We start from the raw sequence: 14,624 nt of genomic DNA on the forward strand, positions 1-14,624 counted from the left end.
ACCATATAGGGATAGCCCTTTATATCCAAGCACGTTCGAATGCGAGACTTTTTGCCTTATGCCAGAGGCAGTTTCAGTCAAGCACAACCTGGCAACCTTACCAACCCGCTGCTGCCTTAGCCAACAACCAGTTGCCTACGGTCAGCTTTCCCAATGGGTCTTGGCGGCAGATCATTCTATTCTGAAGGCCCTTCCTGTTCAAATTTGCTTCCTTTATCTCTCTCCACAGAAGACAATTTTCGCAATTGCAGGAATTTACAGAAGTCTCACCTCTTCCGACAGGGCCGGCGTCCATGGCAGGTGCAACTTCGGGGGATAAAACCTTAAAGGAAAGAGGACCTTGTTGATTCACAAGACTCACGTGAAGACCCAATTTGCTCAAACTTTTGGACATTCTGGGTGTTTTCTGTCTGCAGCGGTTACACCCCGGGCAGGATAGACGCCATTGGGAACGGAGACCTTAGTCCCTACAGCGCCATTTCCCTTGATGTTAGATCTGCTGCAAGGACTCTTCTGATGGCCAAGCCAGTGGCACCTCCACCATTTTGAAAACACCTTCCCATTCATTTTGTTTGAAGTGGGCTGCCAAGAGGAACTGGTGGATGTCCCCTTACCACCCTCTAATTAGCGAAGCCCTATGTACCTGCCAAGTAAACTTGTTATTTTCTCCTTTTTAGGTCTTGACTAGCGATGCATGCGTACGAAGTATGCATGTGCTAGGAAAAATCCTAATGAGTATGGTATGGGGGCTGGGAATCCGCCCCCGTCTTTCATTGGCTAGCTCCATAAATGGAGGCTAGCCATTGAAAGACTTCTCTGTCCGTCAATCCCGGACCAGATTCGGGGGCGTTCCCGAGAATTTTTGGCTTTTGGCGACGTCAGCTGAAAGCCTGTTCTCTGGAACGCCCCCGAATCTGGGCCGGCATTGGAAACACCAGTCCAAAATGATACTCGAGAAACGAAGATGCGGAGGGAAAGGAAATGCCGTGACTATAATATATATGAAAATACATCCATAATAACAATTGAGTGGAATCTAATTTGAGAAGTCCACACAACATGAATCCGTCGGTTTCTTCGAGTCTGTATAGTAACAATGCCTTGCGGACGGGGGTGGGGGTGACAAGTCGGGAGACAGGAGCGCGGGAGATAATGCTCAGAGTGGGGCAGGGGACCCCTGTGTGAGAAGGAGGGGAGGGACAGGACGGGCGAGGGGTGGCGGAGTGCAGGCTGGAGTGTGGAAGAAATAAATGAGAGAGACTCGAGGGAGAGTAAAGTACACTTAGACGGACTGGAGCGGCGTAAGAGAGAACGAAGAGAGCCAACGGTACAAGAAGGGAGAGAGGGTCGAGGGAGAGGCGGGGCGAACAAAGAGAGGGAAAGAGAGTGAGACACGCTACAGAGAGAAGGGTGGGAGGGAGGCTGGCTGGAGAGACATCATTAAAGCCGCGCAGATTCCACAGTGCATCTCTAGCTGTCCGCCCGTCTCTCTCACTCTCAGCAGCAGGGACCAGCACCAGGCTCTGGGGTCTTCTGTGTGGAGCTGAGCTGCTGTGAGCTGCTAGCCCCGCGCTGCCCTGCCAGTCTCAGCACCGCCCGGCAGCAGGAGGAAAGGAGGGGGCAGCAGCCCCTGGCATCACCCGGAGGGAGCAGCCCCAGTGCCCTGCTGGTTGGGGGGAGGGGGGGCTCGGGCGGAGAGGGGTGACTACCACTAGAGCATTCTAGCAGCAGGCAGCCTTTGACGGCCGCAGGACAGCCTGCCTGCCTCCGCGGGAGCCCCGGAGCTGAGATGTGATGCCGCCAGCTCTCTCCCGCCCCCGGCCATCAGCACCGTGAGTGGCCGCACTCCCCTGGATGTGACAGCACACCGTGGCCGACTCCTGTTCTGCCGTCCCTCAAACTGCACGAAGAGCCCTCGCTCCAGGCGCCGACCTGCAGCATGTAGGGGGCGGCTAACGCTTGTTTGGTGAACGCGGAGCTCGCCCGTTGCCTGCTCCCGTCCACCCTGGATCCAGAGCACCATCGCCAGCGCATGGGCTTTAAGGGGGATACATACCAAAGGGGTCTTAACGTGTCAAAAAACAATATTTACTTGCAAGTGTGACCCCGAAGAGTGTATGGCACAGCTTAGGAAACGTATGTAACTAAGGGTCCTTTACAGGTGTAGCCTATGTACCACCGTAGTCACATGGTTTTACTTGAAATGTCCTAATTAAATACAACTTTTTTGTATAGGTTATACCTTAATGATAAAAGCAAACTAAAGCCATTTGTCAAGATATATGGAGAATGCCTTGATTGATATAAGAAGCCCATGGCAGCTAACAAGGCAACCATCACTCCATACTTCTGGGTCACTCACTCTACCAACATCACATTAGGGCAACAAATCACAACCATCATTTGCTAGATGTGTAGCGACCATACAAAGTTGTAAAGAAGTGCCTCTCATCTGACACTAAAGGACTCGTCCTACTTGAAAATTCCAATAAAATATAATAAACTAGCAAAAAATGTTTGGCAAGTAACAAAATACTCACTTTTTATTAAAATGCATCAAATCTCTGGTGAAACCCACCATTTTGTACTCAGTTTCTTCAAAAGTTGTCTGCTTTTCAGATGTGATCCTGGAACTAAACCATTCTCCTGAAACTAATCCTTTGGCCTAAGAATGTCAGTGTCTGTCAGCTGCTTGGGGTACCTTCCAAAAGAGGCCCCTCCAGGGAGATATACTGGGCAGACTGATTTGAATTAAAGTCGGACGGGTGACTTAGTCACTTGGTAGGTTGAGATCCCTCTACTAGCCCGTCCCCAAAATTCGCCTTCTCCTCTACCTTGACCTTTCCCTTTCCAGGGCTAGGTTGAGATTTTTATGGGGTGGGTCTGGTGGTTTGGAACTTGGTAGGTTTACCATATTTATTTAAAAAAAAAATTACAACATTTTAGGCCCCATCCCTGTGAAAAAGTGGCACACCCCTTTCCATCTGTCTTTCACAACACACGCTAGATAAAGACATAACTGTACGCACACATACATTTGTGCTTGTTTTGTGCATGTCACACTGTACCACACTGTTGCTGTTTTGTAGTATTGTGGCTAACAGAGGAGTAGTACTGTGATGAATAGGTGTAGGTATTATCCAGCTCAATAGAACTCGCAAAGGATGAACGACCCAGTCGAACACAATAATATTTGAAGCTAGTGCCGTGAGAAAGCTGCAGGGCGCAGGAACCCTGAGTAAACACGAGTCGGCGGGACATGGTAGAAATTAATTCATGTGATAAGGTTCAGAATTCAATATTGTTCAAATGCAAGCTAAGACTGAACTTTTTTGTGTGCAAACTTACAGCTGCCCTGTTGTCCAATCCTTAACCAGTTGAAAATAAAGTCCAGTTAAGAGGGTAAGATCCAGCCAAAACCATGCACCTGAAACAAATTAAGAATGGTTGACCCGTGGGTAGTTCTACTGTCCAGACGCCTACTTCTTTTTAGGTTTTGCCTAGCCAATGCGTACGAAGTACGCATGTGCTAGGAAAAAGCTAATGAGTATAGTATGGGGGCTGGGAATCCGCCCCCGTCTTTCATTGGCTAGCTCCATAAATGGAGGCTAGCCATTGGAAGACATGTTTGTCCGTCAATGCAGGACCAGATTCGGGGGCGTTCCCGAGAATTTTTGGCTTTTGGCGACGTCAGCCGAAAGCCTGTTCTCAAGAACGCCCCCGAATCTGGGCCGGCATTGGAAACACCGGAAGAAGATGTCCGGCCCGCATTCTGCTGGTCATGCCAGCTCGACTTGCATGTTTCTGTTGTAAAGAAACAAACCCCAAAATAAGTGGTTTGTGTTGAAAAATAGGATAGCAATGGTCGAGACACAATGGAAACTTTTGACAGGAATTTGGGGTAATTGTAAATTTTTCCTATTTTGACTGCCCTTCCTTAAGCAAAAGTGTATTGGGCAGAACAACCGTCGATGGTTGACGGATTGAGGAGTGCAGAATACACTGACCCCCTGCTTCTTGGTCTAACTCAGTCATTGCCCTATTTTCATGTTGATCCCCAGTGTGTGTGGGGGGTCTCGCAGTGTGTGGGGGGGGGGCTCGCAGTGTGTGGGGGGGCTCGCAGTGTGTGTGGGGGGCTCTGTATGGGTGTTTGTGGGGGGCTCTGTGTGGGTGTGTGTGGGGGGGCTCTGTGAGGGGGGCTCTGTGTGGCTGTGTGGGTCTCTGTGTGTGTGGGGGCTCTGTGTGGGTGTATGCCAGGAAGCATAAATAGTAGTGATTCCCCAAAATTACCCTGAAGGGAGGTATCAAAGTGCTGGGCCTAAATGGGGTCCCTATTGACTTATTCAAAGACAATAGATTGGTGAGCCCCACTATTATTCAACGTATTGAGGAGTGCAGAATACACTGACCCCCTGCTTCTTGGTCTAACTCAGTCATTGCCCTATTTTCATGTTGATCCCCAGTGTGTGTGGGGGGTCTCGCAGTGTGTGGGGGGGGCTCGCAGTGGGTGGGGCTCGCAGTGTGTGGGGAGGGCTTGCAGTGTGTGGGGGGGCTCTGTGTGGGTGTGTGGGGGGGCTCTGTGTGAGGGGGGCTCTATGTGGCTGTGTGTGTGTGAGGCTCTGTGTGTGTGTGGGGGGCTCTGTGTGGGTGTGTGTGTGGGGGGGCTCTCTGTGGGTGTTTGTGTGTGGCATTTGCGAGAGATTAAGCTATTGACATTGTAAATGACAATGCCATTTATTTATGTTAGAAAAAAACATAAATAAAAATAATGTCAAGAGCAATGCCAATAGCTCTAACTTTAACAAAGGCAAAACCATTGCATTGTAAATGCTTGTTTTAAAAACAACCTGTAATTATTTGCGCCTACTGTCTTGTTTTTAGATCTGGCAACTGAAATGTTGACATTTTTCAAACTTTTTAAAAGTTGAGAAGCCCAGTGGTAAAGGGCGAGAGCGATGCTTCAAATAGTAAACTTCCTGAGACGTCAAAAGGGTATGCCTCCACTGCAGCCAGAAAACAGGAAGTGTGCAGCTACTAAAACTTGCATAATTCTAGTTTTGCTTCCTCCGAGCCCACACATGCCTCAGGTGCAGTCTCTTGTTGATCAGCGCCTTCAGTGTTGCTGACCCAGCTGTAAAGAGAGCAACAAGAAGTTTATAATTTCAGACATTACACACAGAGATTAAATGTCTGCGTACAGAGTTTCGTAGGCCGGAAGTTCCTAACTGGTCTGGACTTGTGGCGCAACTCGAGTTCCGTCTAGCCAGACTGAACTCTCAAACCAGCAATTCAGTGTCATTTTAAGGATTTGGGGGACTCCGGGGAAGATTTATAGTGTTAACCCCCTGCTCGGAACAATATAGAAATGTGTTAAACATTTTCTGATAATTTAACCCTGCATAATCCCAAACTTTCACTGCTCCGTCCATCATCTCCTTGTGTTTGCTTTGTTCACCCTAAATTGGCAGGGTATGCCCAGACGTGGGTCCCTTGCTCACTTTGCCACTGGATTCAAGGTAGCCTGGCTGAAGAAGGGTGTTACCCAGAAACCGGTCGAAGGATGCTTGTTTCCGGTTCAGGGAAGCCCTGGCTTGTCAGTTCGGGCTGGACTGTTCCCATGAGGCACAGGGTCAAGACTGATTTGCATATAGCTGGGTCTGAACTGAGGTGGCGAAGTGAGCTAAAAACTAATGATGGATTCTACCCAGATCTGTGACTGGGGGTGAGCGTCTGAAAAGTTTCAGCACTCTGTCCATCATCTACTTGTGTTTACTTTGTAATCCCAAATTAGCCTGTTAAATTTACAGAAACTGGGTCACACAAATAATTCAAATATATGTTGCTTGGAATCCCAAAAATGACACTGGGTGGAGAGACCCAGAGGTGGAGGCAAGAAAAGAGAGGGAGGGTGCGTTGCAAAGTGAAATAGATATAGTAGACAGAGTTCAAATTGGCAGAATGTTCACTTGCCTAGTAGGTCCTTTTGAAGGTGGGGGCGCCGGACAGTTGCCTACTTTGCCATGCCTTGAAATGTCTTTGAAATGACATTCTATTGTATTGAGTGGATATTTTAATAGAATGCCTTTTGCAAAGTGAACCGAGAACCTACCCTACTGCAGGCATTGTTAGCTGGAGTATTATGTGGAGTTCATCCAGGAGAACCAATCGTCCCAACCCTTTGGAGGAGTTGTTTAGCCCCCATGGAGTACCGTATAGAGTCCAGCCAGAAGTCATTGAGGACCAAACCTTCTGCAGGCACTGTTACTCTGATATGCACAATTATTACCTTAACAGAGGACCAGACCCACAGCGCGCAATGTTTAACCACAAGGAGTGTCATACAGAGTCATCCCAGGAGCGTTAGAGGACCTACCCTTCTGCAGGCAGTGTTAACCACATAGGAGTATCATAGGGAGTCCACACAGGATCGACAGAGGTGCAAACCAATAGCAGGCATTGTTTAACCACACAGGAGTGTCATACAGAGTCAACCCAGAAGCGGTAGAGGACCTACCCTTCTGCAGGCAGTGTTAACCACACAGGAGTCTCATACCGAGCCAACCATAGAGTGTTAGAGGACCTACCCTTCTGCAGGCAGTGTTAACCACACAGGAGTCTCAAATGGAGTCCATACAGGACCGACAGAGGTGCAAACCCATAGCAGGCACGGTTTAACTACACAGGAGTCTCATACGAAGTAAACACAGGATCGACCGAGGTACAAACCCTTGCAGGCCTTGTTTAGCCACACAGGAGTCTCGTACAGAGTCCACACAGGATCAACAAAGGTCAAACCCATAGCAGGCATTGTTTAACCACCCAGGAGTTTCATACAGAGACCACACAGCATCAACATAGGTACAAACCCATAGCAGGCATTGTTTAACCACCCAGGAGTTTCATACAGAGACCACACAGCATCAACATAGGTACAAACCCATAGCAGGCATTGTTTAACCACACAGGACTACACATAGGAGATGTAGAGCCATGGATGGATGGATGATATGAGGTCTACGCAGGAAGGACGGAGGATGAAGCATACTGGAGTCACAGTGACCCGGGATTACTATAAGGCGTTCACCCAGGAGAAAGTGGTGGTGGGGGGTTTAGGGAAGGAATACGAGTTCGGAGAAGGCAAGAGTCTTCTCTGAAGTTCCTTCCAGGTCCTAACAGGCCCACATAGGAAGACACTCTTCATCTGCACACCCAGGGAGGCGAGGCTAAGCAGGTTCAGCTGCTAGAAGAGCTAAAAATAAACCTGAATGATCTGTTAAACATTATTTCAGACCTCCTCTGCATTTCAGGGACCTTTGCCTGCTCAATAGCGCAGTAATGTAGGTTTGTCTATGTTTTAGGAGCAGGTGCTGTCCTTGATGACAGGAAGGTTTACCCTATCTCTCCAAAAGTGGGTGTTTATGCTTCTAAGAAGTTGATTAACTGGTCTCTACCATAAACAGTGCCAGAATGCAGGGCTGCCGGATCCTCGCTGATCAAAGGCCTGGAACCAAAATCTGTTTGCTTCTGCAGAGAGGATGGCTTTGTTCATGACCCAGTTGAACACGTGAGGTTTTCTTGTGCCAGTTCACTACAAAGAGCCAGAATGAAGATGAAAGGAAGCAATAAATTAGTGCCTACACCACTCGCCAAAGAAACGTCCTAATCTCGAACAGTTGCCTTCTCATACACTGTTGGCTCTTGCTTCTCCTATATGAGAAACAGGGGTCTGAAAAAATCTAAAAGAGCAGTGAATACATGTCATCTGGCCAGATGTCTTTTAGTTTTTCTTCTAGGTGTTTTGCTGTCTGATGATGTCTGTTTTCTACACAGGATACTGAAGAGTTTGAGGGTCGTGGGTGAGGATGGGCCAAGAACGAGAGAGAGAGAGAGAGAGAGAGAAAGAGAGAGAGAGAGAAAGAGAGAGAGAGATAGATAGAGAGAGAAGAGGGGGAGGGGGAGGGGGAGGGAGTGGGAGAGGGTGGGAGAGGGGGGAAGGGGGAGGGGGAGGGAGAGAGAAAATGAGAGTTAATGAGACATTAGTGTTTTGGGGGGAGAAATATATTGCCTTCAAGTCTTGCCTTTATGTGTTATATTACACTTTTCCCCAAAAAATCTACTACTAGCTACTTTGGAATATGCATACGTATTTAGAAGAAGAAAAATAATTTGGAAAGCTCTATGTTCACCCATTGGGCATCTTGGCACTCACAGATAAACAGAGCGCAGATCACAAACAGCTGCAAGCATTCGGCGGGCAACTATGAAACGAGAAGGATTTTCGGGTCCTCCAAGCGCCCATATACGATTCCGTAGCTGTAAATGTGTAGCGGAAGGTTGTTCCAAGAGCAGGTCTCAGATAAGATAAGGCTCCGCCTGCCACTAAGGCTTTCTTGGCTCGCGGTACACATATGTGGACTTCAGTATCATTAACCTTGACTAGATTCATCCCCTCAAGCCATTCTTGCTAGTGGTGTTGCTTACTGGCATTACAATTGTTGCCTTTGGAGTCCTGATTTCGAAAGTAACACACATTCTGTTGCTTTTTAGTCATTAATCTGCCTATTTATAAAGTTATTCGATTACTGATTTTTCAGTTCTCAGCTATAGGGCAATTAATATGCACACGTGGAGGCTCTTTCACTGACCTCCGCAGACAGCCTTCCATGGATAGCCGCCAAAGTCCACCCTCTATTGGCCAACGAAAGTTCTTGTCCTCAACATCCGTGCAAAATGGCCATCAAATGCTTGTGGGTCTATGGGGATTTTGTAGACTTCAACTTGGTCATATAGGAGCCTAGAACTCCACACATTTCCTCCATACGATAGTCAAGTCCAAGGACATCATCCAAAGAAGGGTAACCTGGCAGGCGTTTAAGGATCTGTGTTGGAAGGCGGTGACCCCAGGGGCCAAGATGACTCTCCTAACCACCCGAGACCTCCTCTCCCACAATTACTGCCGAGTCTTATCGAGGGGGAGTCCCCGCCGGGGAGGACTGATTGTACACACTGTCGACACACCACACTTACGAACGGACACCACACAGTGAATCTTTATCAAGTATGAACTTTATCAGGATAAAAATAAGGAGCAATACAAAGCGATTGAGGGATCGCAGAAGTCTCGTAACAAGGGAACGGGGAAGCGGGACAGTCTTAGAGAGCCAGCTGGCACGCCACGCACCCTGTTCACAGTTCTCAATCCTCGAACAGAGGGGTACGGGGGCTGGCGATGGAACTTGCTGTCCTACTCACTTCGGTTCAAGATGGTCGTGAGGGTAGCGTCGATGGTCCAGCCGGACCAGAGAGTTCTTCAAGCCGCGACGAGGTCAGCAGGGCTTGGTCAGGAGTACTCCGTCGTACTCGTAGGCAGGTGGAGCCGCGACAGCGTCCGCAGGGCTCTGGATGGTAGCAAGTATCTCTCGTTCTCAAGAGGGGGGCCGCGACGAGGTCAGCAGGGCTCCAATGGTTCAGGTCTTACTCTTCGAGAAGGAGTCGCAACAGCGTCAGCAGGGCTCGATGGTTCCGTTCCGTAGTTTCAAGGATGAGCCGCGACGACGTCAGCAGGGCTCGATGGGTCAGAGTCTGTTCTCCTCAAGGTCAGCCGCGATCAGATCAGCAGGGCTTTCTTGTCCAAGATACAACTGCCGGCTGGATGGACGGCAGGCTGTCTTATAGTTCAGGAGCTCTTTGATGTCCGGACCCTCAGAGGCAGGAGGCCGGAGGTCCGAGGGCCAGGCGCCTGATTCTCTGGGCGGCTGTGTCTTTGATGCTTTTGGACCACGCGTCCAGGGAATCCCAGATGCTCATCAAGGCCTGGAGCCAGCTCACTAGGAAGCCAAAAGGTGCGATCGAAACCAGCCCCCAGGGATGGTTCGGAGGTGTGAGGACAACCGGTTCCTCTGGAGGGGGCCTGAGGTGTGATGGAAGCCTTGGTTTCGGGTACTTGGTGAGTCGTTCACCCCCCTGGGTGGTCGGGGCGCACCGGACGCGCACGCCTGCTGCATCCGGGAGCGGCCAGAGGCTGCCGAAAGGGAAGAAGGCGGCCGGCTGGCACGGGTGGCCAAACATGGAGTCTGCCGGTCACGTGCAGGGTGCTGGCACGCGGTCTGGAGGTCGTTTCAGGCCTGATGTAGGAGTCTCGTGTATAGTTCTGGGTGGACGGGAATTCGTTCTGGCCGTCGTTCTGGGTTTATGGGGGTCAGCGAGGGCCACGCCACGAGGCCGGGTCCAACAATCTGTCTAATGCCACATCATTGGACAGCCTTTATGGGATGGCTCGAAAGAGACAAGATTTCTGACTGCTTGATAGTCTAGGTCCTCTGACCCCCTTCCAAGGAGGGTCATCAATTTCCATGTTTGTAAGGGCTTTAACAAACCTGATCCTCTGACACCCTGGCAGCCTTTGTAAGAGGGTCTTTAATGCTAAGTACTTTTGGCTCTTGATGCACAAGATTCATGGTTAGACTTTGTAGGAGAATCTTTGAAGATGTATATTTTATGAATCTGTTGACGGAGGTAGTTCTTAAAGGCCCTCTGTAGGTGGCATGTGACAGCCCATATAATGTTGTCTTTGATAGACCATGTCCAGGATAGCTTCCGACGAGTTAAACTAAGATTCACATTTCTATGACTTTTTACAGAACATATACTCAGGCTGCATGTTTAAGACATGTTAAGATTTTAGAGCTTCTTAGACAGCTTCAGTAGAAGAACAACAGTGGTCTGTGTTATGTGACCCTTTGATAACAAGGTCCCTTGTTAACCTTTGCAGGATGTCCATCAAATATGCACTTTTATGAGCTTATAAGAGACCAGGATCTTGTGCTGCCTTTTAACCAAAGGTCTATGTGTTATGCGCCTCTACACCACCAATTACAAACATCTTGCCAATGTAAGAAACTAGCTGTGCAGTTAAGAATACTAAATCTATACAAATAGTTAACATAACAATATGTTGGTTTGATACAGTGAAGTCGATGAAGGCGCAGGTTGAGATAATTGGTCAGTATAATAACATACAGCCATGTGCCTCTGCTGGGCCACTACTCGACCCGTCGTCTCAGAAGAGCCACAGAGGTTGCTATGTTTATGGCCTTTGAATAATTAGTTTTGTGGACAACCAATTTCATAATCAATCATTTTGTTTAAGATCACACTAATTGGGAAATGAGAAACATATTAAATAGAAACTGAAACTCAACATATCCTGATAGAGTATATACTCTTCCTAGAGTGCTCCATTTCCATTTCAAGTCTACCCCCCTCCCCCATTGATTTTAGTTCCATATGTCCGGATTTCCCCGAGTAGAGCATGATGATGAAAGAACCAAAGGCATATTTTCATACACCTAATTAGAATATGATCTAATTCACAATTGGACCTCCCACCCCTTAGATTGAACATTAATTGTATATCAGAAAGTTAAAACACTATGCTAAATCTGATATTACCCTTAGGATAGTCCGGTTGTTATTGGATAACAAGTAGGTTATATTTCATCTGATGTGATTCTAACACAAGTTTAGCAAAGACTGTGGTCTTTGCAAAGATTGCAGAGTTTGTGACTTCACAAAACTTTGCCTACAGGCGTCCTTTTTCATGAAAAATGAAGTGTTTACATCAAATGTCTCTGCAAAACCTTTTATTGAGATAATCCTCTGCCAAAGATTTTGTTTGCTATACATTTTATGTGCAAAATGGACTCGTGCAGTATTTTTCCGCTCATCATTTATAAAAGTTTTTTAACCTCTGCCAATTTTGAAAACTTGTGTTAATAATTTCACTAAATTTGCGAGAAAAAAAATCTTTGCAAATTTACACTGCCTGGTCTTACACAAGGAATTTGGAATATACAGTAGTTGTTTAATCCAGAAAAGGATCGCTTTTTCTCTTTGAGATCTATTAAAAATATTTACTGCCTCTCTGAAATCGTATGTAATCACTATTATTGTGTTCCGTCCTTGATACTCTATAACCACTAATGTGGATCCAGATACCACTAAAGGATTCAGCGAATACGGACGCGGTCTACAATCTCTTTTTCAATTGATGTTAATTTAGTCCTCTAGTGACTGCATCTTCCTGACTCATATATAAACCATTCAGTATTTTTCTTGTATATTTCTGGGTCTCCACCTCAGCTCTTTACCTGACATAGATTTTCTTGGTAGAATTAGTTGTGAACATATCTCTGATTTGCATTAATCAATCCACTGTTTATCAGTTCCGTCGCCACAACTGCTTGGTATCAAAAACATTTTTCTGTCAAATCTTTTGAAAACAGAAATCATCTCTCTTGTGCTTTCAAGGCTTGATTACTGCAATAGTCTATAACGCAATCTTTACTGCAATAGTCTATACCTCAGTCTATCAGAGGGTTCCTTGAAGAAGCTTCAGACCCTGCAGAATGCAGCGGCTCAATTCCTTTTTAGAATTCCTAAATTCGATTCAGCCAGAGAGGCCATTGAGAAACTTCACTGGCTGCCAGTTAAACAGCGTATTAGTTTAAAGGCACTCTGTTTGGCCTATAAATCACCGCAGGGCCTAGGTCAAACTCGGTTTAAGGATAAGATTAGATAGAACGTCCCAGGGAGGACCTTTCGGTCTGGGTCAGCTAGGGATCTTGCAGTCCCTTCCTTTAGACAAACACCTGGGGTGGGAAAAGCTTTTTTTAGCACTACCCCCCTTCTTTGGAAAAAACTACCACGGCTCCTTCGCTATCAATTTTCAGTAAATCTTTGAAAACCTGGCTTTTTGTTTAATAATAGGAGCTGTGTTTTTTCCCTTGTATATCAAGGGTCTTCACAAGGACACCAGAGCCTGTAGCCTTATCATTCTCTTTAGCACAAAGACGCCCCTGGGCCGGAGTGTGCGCTTTATAAATTTCTCATTCAGTCATTTTCAAGCTTCTGAAAGCAAGTAGACTGCCTTATCTACTGCCAGAGAGAGGTAGTCTGGTTCACCACTTGCAGTAGCTCAGTCACCGTCTTGTGCTCCTTCATGCCGATTATGGGCCTATCAAGCTCAAAGCCACCTGGCTTCAAGTAGGCTTCTAAGGATGTCGTCCAACGCTCAATTGCTTCATCTTGCCACTGCTTCGAAGCTTCAATCTCAGCCTCTTTCGTATCCTCTTCTCTCCACCATGTTCCCAAAAACTCAAGGGCCATGTTTTATCGGCCTATGGTAGCATCGGTTCACGGATAGCAACGGTGGGAGTGACATCCACTCCATATTGGGTGCAGTGTTGGTCCTTGGACAGCCTTCATAGCATGACCACTGATTCCTTCATATTACTGGACCATAATTAGGACTCTCGGTTTTATTTGTTTTTTTTAAACATCTATTATACTTCGCTGTTTAGTGCCAGTATTATTTGTATTTATCCACAGTTATTTTCTATTTGATAAATGAAGTCCCGCAAAATATATTTCCACATTTATTTAACTGATAAATATGTACTCATTCTTTGTTGCATGTCGAAATTTAGAAATATATGCTGCCACACACAGTATAACAATTAGCATTACAATACAAACAAGTGCACGTATAAATTTATTTAATTTCAGTTCCGCATCTATGTTTCAAACTCTCCGTGCTCTCAGTCTGCACAGGTATTAGCCTGCAAATCTTGAATGGCAGCATGCTTAGGCTTTGAAAAGAACAATGTTAAGTATTTTTTTCACTTTTTGAAAAAAGATACACACAGGAACCAAACATTGTTTTCTGTCCGTAGTTATCTGTAAAAATCAGTGCAAATGGACACTGGGAGCCCCAACTATTATACATAAGGCCCTACGAAGCATTGGCAGAAGATTCTGGGAAATCCACCTGCTTTGGACCAGCTCAGCAGATAGCAATCATTTGTGGTCTATCAACATCTACTTTTATTGGCCTCTGACATAGTATGTTCTCGGACAGACATAGTAGGCAGGCAGTGTAGGTCCATGCCGATAGCCAAGCCCTTGCAATACCTTGGACCGTGATACAGCAAAACCTTAAGCAGTATATGTTGAAAGGCCATCATTCCATGTATTTGTGAGACGTACGGGTGCAATTGTGAGATCCATCCCTTATTGGCTGATACCAACATAGGACCTCAGACAGCTGCTATATGGAAGCCTCTAAGGTCCACGTTTGGTGCTCGTTGATGACCAGGTCCTTGGACATCTTGTAAGAGGACCATTTCTGTCCGGGTTCTATTGGAGTTGAATAGACCAACCCTTTGTGCAGTATTTGCAGGACGGCCATCGAGGTTGACGTGTTTCGGACCTTGGATAGACTAGGTCCATGGATGGACTTCTGAAGGGCAGAGGGTTGCTCAAGGACCTGGAGTAAAGAACCTTTCAATGTGCTCAGTTACAAGTTTAGCTCAACAGCGAGAGCTAGTTCCCCTTTAAGAGCCAGTATTAGCTTTCTAAAACAGTGTTGGGGCATTAAAGCATTGGCTAATGCAAAAACAGGTACAGTCCGGCTACACATGGGTGTCCAGAAATAAGTCCTTGTTCACTCTCCTGTGACCCCGTGGGACCCATCTCATCACCCACCTCCCACACCAGCGCCAAGAAGCCCTCCTTCCCTCCGCCTGTAACCCTACAACGATTCAGAAGAGGCCAAGCCAGACTGT

The sequence above is a fragment of the Lissotriton vulgaris genome, chromosome 12 (genome assembly GCF_964263255.1).
Source record: "Lissotriton vulgaris chromosome 12, aLisVul1.2, whole genome shotgun sequence".
Classification (NCBI taxonomy): domain Eukaryota; kingdom Metazoa; phylum Chordata; class Amphibia; order Caudata; family Salamandridae; genus Lissotriton; species Lissotriton vulgaris.